At 47.4% G+C, this 9,800-nt stretch overlaps 1 long non-coding RNA gene across 1 annotated transcript; it reads right to left on the bottom strand.

Annotated features, from left to right (window-relative positions):
- Positions 1–1,406: 1,406 nt before the first annotated feature.
- On the bottom strand, positions 1,407–9,609 carry LOC307177487. Its single transcript, XR_013825052.1, has 4 exons — positions 8,814–9,609; positions 6,875–7,007; positions 6,498–6,683; positions 1,407–5,510 (listed from the first exon to the last, which is right to left on the bottom strand). It is a non-coding gene; the product is annotated as an uncharacterized lncRNA (long non-coding RNA).
- Between the last annotated feature and the right edge of the window lie 191 nt (positions 9,610–9,800).

Below are 9,800 nucleotides of genomic sequence, written 5' to 3'. Positions count from 1 at the left end.
AAATTTGGACACAGAGACAGACACGCACAGAGGGAAGATGATGTGAAGACATAGGGAGAATGTCATCTACAAGCCAAGGAACACCTGAGGCCGCCAGAAGCTAAAAGAGGGGCCTGGAACAGATTCTTCCTCACAGCAATCAGAAGGAACCAACGCTGCTGACATCTTGGTCTCACACTTATGACCTCCAGAACTGCGACACAATAAATTTTTGTGCCACTCAGTTGGTTACAGCAGCCCCAGGAAATGAAAACTGCTGTCCTGAATACAGTATAACCATTACTGTAGTTCCTTATCAGTCAGATATCTGTTAAAACAAGACAGTATCACTAAACATTTTTCTCCTCTCCCCCATGCATGGCAGAAAAAATAAAAACCCTCAATAACTTGAATCTGTTTCATATAAATGGACAGCCCTGATCTGATTACAAGTCCAGTGCACTTCCATCCCACCACAGCTGCACCAGGGCACAGCTACCTGTTTTTTTCTGCAGTTAACCTCTGCTCTTTCCTTTTGGCTGCTCTTCTCATTAATTTACAAGTGCTTTTTTAAAAATTAGGTTCTGTGCACAAAGAATGTCACCTGCAGTATCAGTAAACAAAGGATGTTGTGACCATCAAGTCATGAGTCCCTGCAGCCGCCCACGACTGTGCACGCTGAGGAGTCAGGATGGAGAAAAACAGGATACTCGTCCCTAGTTAAGATGCGTATCAAAGGGATAATTTCAATAAGCCCAGACTCTTGCATCTTCCCATACATAGAAAAGTGCTAAGCTCATTAACTTGAGATGTCTGTGTTTTTTAAAAAAATTAGCAGTAATCTTTTGATGTTCGATTACCTGTTTTGGTTTTTTTTTTGTTTTGGGGTTTTTTTTGGTGCCAAAACTGCTATATATCCTGGCTCTTCCCTTACCTCTTTGGACCAGTCCCCCAGAGCTATCTGAGAACCTGTATCCCGGGCTTAAGTCCTCAGTAAGTCTGCTGAATAAACCATAATTCTCAACTTTTAGGTTATGCATTTTTTTTCAGTTGACAGTCCCTTATGTCTGTTTTAGATGTTGCAAATATTTTCTTCCAGCCTGTCATTTACCTTTTTCTCACTTTTTTAAAGGTATTATTTTTCATAGATATTTAAAATTTTTATGTAGCCTAGTAACCTTTTCTTTTATGGCTTTCTCCATTCCAAGATCCCCCAAATCTCCTTTTCCCCCAATATCTTTTAGTTTTGTTTTTTATATTTAGGGATCAGACTTCATTTATTCCCAGTTGGATAACTATATGATCCAGCACCGTTATTTTTTTTTTAATTGAGGTATAACTGACCAGCACCATTAACTGAATAATACAGCCCCTCCCAGTTGTGAAATGCCCCTTTTATCATAAATTCCTAGAGGCATGGGTCTGTTTCTGGCCTTTATTCACATTCTGACTTCATTTGCCTTTCTTTAGCAACAGGCCACAGAAATGCATATGCAAAAATGCTGCAATGGCCCAGATGGTGGCCAAGTGTAGAACGCAGGCTTGCTTCCTGGGGGTTACCACTTGGTCCTCTGCTGTCATGCAGAGATGCGGGGGGCCAGACCTTCCAAGTTTTCAAGAGGTGCTGGACATCCAGATTTTTATATGAAATCTTCTGTTTTGAAAGTGGTGGCAATTAATTTTTTACATTTAAAAAACATTAGGTGGGGCTCCCCTGCTGGCGCAGTGGTTGAGAGTCCGCCTGCCGATGCAGGGGACGCAGGCTCGTGCCCCGGTCCAGGAAGATCCCACATGCCGCGGAGCGGCTGGGCCCGTGAGCCATGGCCGCTGAGCCTGCGCGTCCGGAGCCTGTGCTACGCAACGGGAGAGGCCACAACAGTGAGAGGCCTGCGCACCGCAAAAAACAAAAAACAAACAAAAAAACACATTAGGTGGACAAAATATATTTGCAAATTGAAAGCAGTCAGTTCTGTTCCAGATGCTGAAATGTGTTAATGAAGAGTAAGGCTGGACCGGGTCTAGGTGTCCACTCCCGCTCTCTCCACTGCGACCCTAAGGACCAAAGGAGGAAGAAAGATGCAGCAGCTCCGGAAGCCTAGGTTATTTGTGGCCACCCCCGGGAAAGGCAGTAGTGTTGTGCCTCATTTCACCTCCCACCCACATGAGTTGATGATGTGGTTCCTGGTTTGCTCCGCAACCAGGAAGTCAGCATGCAGGGAGGGCTGACAACATCAGTCGAGTTGGGCCTCCAAGGCCCTGCTAGCCTGAGCGATACAGAAAGGATGGAACGTGAGGTGCTGGCCAAGGATAGAGCAAGATTCTGGTCCCCCCGAAACAGGCTGGAAAGTGATATCATCTCCTCTCTAATAATAATGCAGCCTTCCTGGATATCCAGCTTAACACTGTTTAATCAGCAAAGGAATGGCAACGGACAGAGATCTCCAAAGCTCACAAGGATAAGATCTGCTGACAGCAAGGACAACTCACATCTAGAACTTCACATGCCTTATCTCACCGTCTTTCACAAAGACCCCATGAGGCAGGCGGCATCAGGGCTGTTCTTGCCTCTTTCAGAAGAGGAAACCAGCGCCAGGGGCAATCAGAATGGTTTTGAGATGCAGGAAGAATGAACGGGAGAATAAGGGACTGCAGCCCCCTTCTCCTTCCCAGTGTCCATCTCTGAAGAATCATTTGTTCACTCAGCAAATCCTTTCTGAACACCTCTGATGGGCTATGTACTCTTCCAGGCCTTGACAATACAGCAGTGCACAGATCCTGGGCATTACTCTCCCCTTTACTCTGAACTATGACCCAGACTGGCTTTTGCTCTATTCTTCTCTGGTTGGAGCAGTGACCTCAGGCCAACTTTTGTATTTTGCTCCGGAGTGCTTAGTTGTTTCCCTGCTACTAGTCACTTCCTGGAATGCACTGACCCTTTCCAAGAATACATGCTGTGCCGTGCCTGAGGTATAGAAAACTGGCAGACTCAGACCCAAATCCCAGCCATGCCTTAATTTTGACCTATTTTTAAAATATGTTTCAGACACATCACACAATAATCCCTGTGGGTGCCATTCTGAGAGCGGGCATGGTACATCAGGTTTCTCTTGAAGCAGGCAATCTCTGGGGCATGTTAGGTCAACCTCTTTCCTTCTCGTTATTTGTCCTTCACCTACATCTTTTTCTCTGATGCCCCCATCTTTTGGGTTATGTGTCTAGAAGCAGGAACAGGCACTAGATATATGTAAGGCAGTCCCACCAGCTCTACAGGCTTCAGACCCTATCAGTTCATGTTCTGCAGGCTAACATACTCTTCCACTGACTGTAGTTGGTAGAACTGCAGCCCCCCAAAAAGATACGTCCAAGTCCAAACCCCTGGCACCTGTGAATGTGACCTTACTTGGAAAAAGGGTCTTCACAGATGAAATTAAGGATCTTGAGGGACTTCCCTGGTGGCAGAGTGGTTAAGAATCCGCCTGCCAATGCAGGGGACACGGGTTCGAGCCCTGGTCTGGGAAGATCCCACATGCCATGGAGCAACTAAGCCTGTGCGTCACAACTACTGAGCCTGTGCGCTAGAGCCCGCGAGCCACAACTACTGAGACCGTGTGCCACAACTACTGAAGCCCACAGACCTAGAGACCGTGCTCTGCAACAACAGAAGCCACAGCAAGGAGAAGCCTGCCCACTGCAACAAAGAGTAGACCCCGCTCGCTGCAACTAGAGAAAGCCCACTCGCAGCAACGAAGATCCAATGCAGCCAAAAGTAAATAAAAAGGATCTTGAGATGAGATCATCCTCAATTAGGATGGGCCTTAAGTCCAATGACATAGATTTGGTGTCCAACAGTGTCCTTGTAAGAGACAGAAAAGGAGCACACAGACAGAGGGGAGAAGACGCACGTGCAGACGAGGCAGAGACTGGATTTGTGCTACTCTAGGCCAAGGGATGCAAGGACTGCCGGCAGCCACCAAAGGAGAAAGGCATGGGATGGATTCTCCCTCAGAGCCTCCAGAGGGACGAACCTGCCAACACCTTGATTTCAGACCTCTAGCCTCCAGAACTATGGGAGAAGAAAGTGCTGTTGTTTTATGCCTCCACATTTGTGGTAATTTTTTATGGCAGCCCGAGATCAGAGACCCAAGTTGCTTTCCCCCTGTGAGCCAGGACTACCATGGACAGCTTTCCTGAGTGTGGCCTTCATTCCTTTCATCTGGGGCCTTGGCAACAGTTCTCAGGTGGCTACACGGTGCCCAGAGGCAGGTGTCTGTTCACCAGCAGAAGAGACCTGGGGCCCCTTGGGAGGTGCTGGGCTCTGCAGCTTTGGGAGGAGTGGAATTGACGTCCTCGTCCATGTCAGATCGGTCTGCTCCGACCTCAGCTCTTTCTTCCTGCCTGATCCAAAGGCTGCTTTCTAGCTGTTCTTCAGCAATTTCTAGTTCTTCTTCTGTTTGTAAAACAGACACAGTTTCCCGGGGTAAGTGTGAGGAATAGAGTCCAAATTTGGCTTTACAACCAAACATCGCCTCATATGGACTTTGCTGCAAGGAAACATCAAAGGCCTGATTCCTCACCAGCTGCATGAATCGCAGGCCTTCAGCCCAGTGATGTGAATGGTGACTCTGCATCCAGGCACTTAGCATGTTCTTGACATCACGGCTTGCTCGCTCCAGGGAGCCCTGGCCTTGGCCAGGGTGGTACCTACCAGGGACAATCTTTAGGTCTGGCCATACCTCATTGAGCTCATTGACAACCTGGTTTGTGAACTCCAAGCCACTGTCAGATTCTAACATCGTGGGTGTACCAAGAATTGTGAAAATATCCAACAGGACAGAGACCACCTCATGGGCCTCTTTGGCTTTTAATGGCCGTAAAATAATAAACTTGGTCAAGTGGTCCTGGTAATACAAAATAAACTTGAACTCACCATCAGCATTTGACTGCATGTCAAGGATTTCAACTTGGCATCTGGAGTCAATGTCCTTAAATGGCATGGGCTTGGGTGCGAGGCCTCTCTTGGATACTGGGTTCTTCTGGTGGCACTGTTTACACAGAGTCAGATATAAGACAATGACTTCTTTGGTGACGTTCCCATATTTTCCTTGAAGCTCCTTGAGCATGCGCGTCCGCCCGCCATGGCCAATACTGAGATGTGTGTCATGAAGAATGTCAAACAGCTCTTCCTTGTGTACATAATACCGTATTCGATCTCGTTCTCCATGAGTAGCCTCTATTAGTTTCTCTGTGCCTTGTACAGAGATCACGTCATATTTTGCTGCACGGCGATAATCACGTGATGACTTCCTCCCCTTCTCCTTAGCTTCTTTCACTTCCTTTATTGTTTGAAAGTACTTTTCTTTGGAAAATACCTTGCTGTTGTAACTTTTGCTTTCCACTAACTTTGTCACGCTGATGAGAAACTTTTCTCTCATGTTACTTATCTCCTTTTCCATTTCACTTGGATTTGAAACCCCAGGGGGATCATTTCCAGCTCTCTGTGGCATCATGGAGAACTAACTGGAAGAAGGATCCTAAGAAAGGTAGAAAGAAACAGAACAAGGTTAAATTTGCTGATATTCCATCTGGAAGACTTTCCCTCTAAAGTTCCTCATTAACTCTTTCATCTGATTTTTGAACATATGGAAGAAAGATTACTAAAGTAATGGTATAAAGCAATAACAGAATAAAGATAACTAGAGGGACTTCTGTGGTGGCACAGTGGTTAAGACTCCGTGCTCCCAATGCAGGGGCCCCGGGTTCAATCCCTGGTCAGGGAACTAGATCCCACATGCATGCCGCAACTAAGAGCTCGCATGCCACAACTAAGGAGCCCACCCGCCGCAACTAAGATCAGGCACAACCAAATAAATAAACAAAGAATAAAGATGACTAGAGGGCCCACTGGGCCCATTCATAACCAGAGCATGTCAACAGAATTTTAAATCAGCAAGATATATATACAGATATGTAGTAATTTTTGACTTTAGGCAAACAGAGTAACTAATAAAACTGTTAGCTCAAACAGTGAAACCTATTAATTCGTCTTTGCTAACTGAAGAGGAGAGGATAAATGGAAATGCCTAAGGCAATAATAGGCTGATATCTCGTCCTCCATTCCTTTTAAAATAATATAAATGGGAGAACGTTGCTAGAAGGAACCCACATAACAATAGTAAGTTGTGAACTTGAAGTTAGCACCAGAGACGGCTTTTCAGCTTTCCCACAATCAACTTAATTTCTTGTGGCTGAAGAGTCTGTCCTCATTTTAGGAGACTCAAGGAGAACGCGGTGGGATTTTTTGGGGATTTTTTTGGCCGCACCACGTGGCTTGCGGCGGGGTTGCAGGGGGAGGGCAGGGGGGAACCTTAGTTCCCCGACCAGGGATCGAACCCGGATCCCCTGCAGTGGAAGCGTGGAGTCCTAACTACAGGACGGCCAGGGAATTCCTGGGATATTTTTAAATGATGGTTTTCCCCATCGATTGTACACAGGATTAGTAAATGAAGACAAGTCCTTACGCTGAGGGACTGGCTTCTTGCAACTGTCCAGCATTGTGCCCCTGCTGCAATCCTTCTGAGAGGTCTCTTGACACTTTCAATCTCTGGTCACATCCTCAAATGTCACTGCCTCCCGAAATGACACCAGCTGCTGCCACAGGGATGGTTCTGTCTCGGGTCCTGGGCTAAGGAGTAGCTGCAGCAGGACTAGGAAAGAGACAGTAGAGGTATTGGGAACAAAGGCGTGCCCACATGCATGACTGAATGTCAGTCATGTGAGTACTACACAAAGAAAAGATAACAGAGGGAGAGGAAAGGTCTCATATACAGCAAGATGAGTCCAGCTACGTGGGTGAGGAAGAGGGGTTTTGTCCTCCTGGGAGGTCTGTAGGCCTGACCTGTTTTGACACTGCCTGAGCTGGAGCCCACATATTTCCAGAACGAAGCAGAGAGTCCAAGAGAACTTGAGCACTCCAAGGCCGGGAGACACTTTCAGGTACAGGCTTGGTGGTTCTGACGAGGCAGCAGGGCCTGTTTCAAGAAATGAAAAGATTACATCTAGGGACATAGAGATATGTCAGGAGATTATCATGCCAAAGAGATACCCCAAATGGAGTCCACACTCCACCAAGATTGGAGAATTCCTCCGGAAGAGAACTTGATACTCAGGTGTCTAAACCGAGGTTCCTTAGTTAGAACAACTATGGAACACAGGATGGTGATGAGGTCAGGGGAAGAGTTCATGTGATGATCACAGGAATTCCAATAATCTTAGGAAAACAAGATCCCTGAGATGCCAGCCATCAGATGAAGAGCTGAGGGGTAGGTCAGAATTCTGAGAAGCAGAGAAAGATGGAAACATTTAAAAAATATATATATATATATTTTAGTATTTATTTGTTTGGCCATGCTGGGTCTTAGTTGTGGCACACGGGATCTTGGTGTGGCATGCATATGGGATTTAGTTCCCTGACCAGGGATGGTACCCGGGCCCCCTGCACTGGGAGAGTGGAGACTTAACCACTGGACCACCAGGGAAGTCCCGATGGAAACAATTAAAAGCTCTGAGCAAGAGTCTCAGTTAAGCTGAGCCTGCTTCCAGATCCTGAATGTCCTCCACTAAAAAGGCTTCGAATTCCCTCGACTGGCATCACTGGTTAACCATGGAACATTCCTGATTCTAAGGACACTACTGACTGTAAAACCACTGACATAATGACAATTTTCTTTTGAGAGGAAAAACTGAGGCCCTATATTAAATGAACATATCCAGATTTTTTTTTTTGCCACGCTGCACGGCATGCGGAATCTTAGTTCCCCAACCAGGGACTGAACCCGTGCCCCTTGCAGTGGAAGTACAGAGTCTTAACCACTGAGCCGTCAGGGAATTGCCCACACATCCAGATTTTTTAAAGGTGAAAAATATGCATTTCAGGATCGAAGAAACAGAATGTTTATAATATGCTCTTTAAGCCTGAGCTCAAGACCCTCAGTGCAAACTGACATTTTTAAAGGCTCTGAGAAGTCCTGCAGTAAATAAACCAGTCCGTTTCATCCACCAGTCCCATATAATCATTGACATGGGGCTTTGTTTCCCAAATAATATGTATTACCATCCCAGAGTCCTTAGAAGAGACTTGAAACCACAAGATATTCAACAGGATCCAGGAGCACCTTCCAGACTCCTCACTGAAACCAGCATCTCTCAGAAACTGGCTGCACTGGCTGCTATCTGAGGCCTTTCAAGGAACTACACGGGAAGGAAAGGCCTCATCTCCATCCAATAAAAGAATGAAGAAGACACGCTAGAAATAGTTTATAATCAAAAGATGGAAAAATCTCAGTCTTTAATATGAGAAATGGTCCTTACCCTATACCATGAAATTCTAAAGCACAGCCCTAGGGTCACATTTGGCTAATAGACATATGTTGGTTAGTCTACCCAGTTGTTTGTTTTTTAAAAATTGAATGGTTTACCTATATTTACAGACTGGGGAGTTCATATAAAAATCTAGGTTTCTGGCTTTCATGAAAAATGGGACGATCCAGTCATACTGGGAGCTTTGCTACTTGGCAACAACTGGCTGGAGTAGAGAGGCAGCCACTCCCTTTAGATAGTCTACACTCTGTTTCCCACAGTCTTTAAGCCAGCTACTAACTATTCACCTTAGCTGCCCACCCCTGTAGTTACCTGAGTTTTCAACACCTGTTCTAAAGCAAAAGGAAAGAAACGAGGCCCCAAAGAAAGATGGCCAACTTCCTGGTGCGATCTGTGCTGGTGGGCTGATAAATGAGCTTGTTTAGAGAAAACTGGAAAGATCTTCCTTCCTCACCCACCTGTGAGTCTTTGCTTTGGCTGTCCCGGACCTGGAACAGGTTCTTCCAAATCACACCCAGCTCAAATCAGCATCCTTCCTGATGCACTCCAGCTGACTGCCATCTCTCCCGCCTCTGAACAGCCTGCACCACTCACTGGAGCGCTTTGCATTTTCAGTCGACTGGTTCAGGTGTACAAACCTAGAAGGCAGAGGCTGAGGCTTCTACCTCGCTGTATCCCCTCAGAGGGCAGATGAATACAGAGCTGAGACGAAAGATGTTCAAAGGGCGTTTGTCAAACACTTGGCTTACAAGTATAGAAGAGAGGCATTGCAGAGGCATGGTAAGTCAATTTCTGACGCTATTATTTACTGTGAGTAGGCTGGGCAAAGTTACTGAGGCTTCATTTTCCGCAACTATAAAATGGGGAGAATACCACTCTCCATCACGAGTTGTTGGGAAGACTCGGTGATAATGCAGATAATGACCTGTTCGGGCATCAAGTCCTTTGTGCTGTCCTGGGTTCCGCGGTCTCGGCACCACCGCGCCAGGCTCCACGCGGGTTCCGCCTGCTAGTCGGGCCCGCCCACTCCTCCAAGGGCGGCCAACTCCGGGGGAGGAGTGAAATGAATGAGCCAGGCCAGCGGGAAGAGAGGCCGATCCGGGTGGTTTTGCAGGAGAGGGAGGTCCGGAAGGGAAAAGGAATACTCCAGGGCCGCTGTGCCTGGAGCCCGCCCTACCCACGGCTGCATCCGCCAGCGCCGTCCGGTCCTTTCACGCCCGCGTGGGCCCGCGCCGGCTGGGGCCGGCCGTGCCGGCCGGAAGCGGCTCCGCGCCGGCCGGAAGCCCCGCCCCCCCGAGGGCCAGTCCGCAGACGCCGCGGCGGGAAGAAACCTTACTCCTTTCCTCGGTTACGAAGGCTGTGTTCCGGAGTCCTGCCCAGCCTGCAGCGTGCTCGGCGGAAGCTGCGGTGAGTGAGATCACTGAGGTGATAGCTGGGGCCGGGCC

This window comes from Stenella coeruleoalba (assembly GCF_951394435.1).
Source record: "Stenella coeruleoalba genome assembly, chromosome: 19".
In the NCBI taxonomy this organism is placed as follows: domain Eukaryota; kingdom Metazoa; phylum Chordata; class Mammalia; order Artiodactyla; family Delphinidae; genus Stenella; species Stenella coeruleoalba.
The sequence above is the reverse complement of the archived record's forward strand: the minus strand, read 5'-3'. Positions and strand labels throughout refer to the sequence as shown.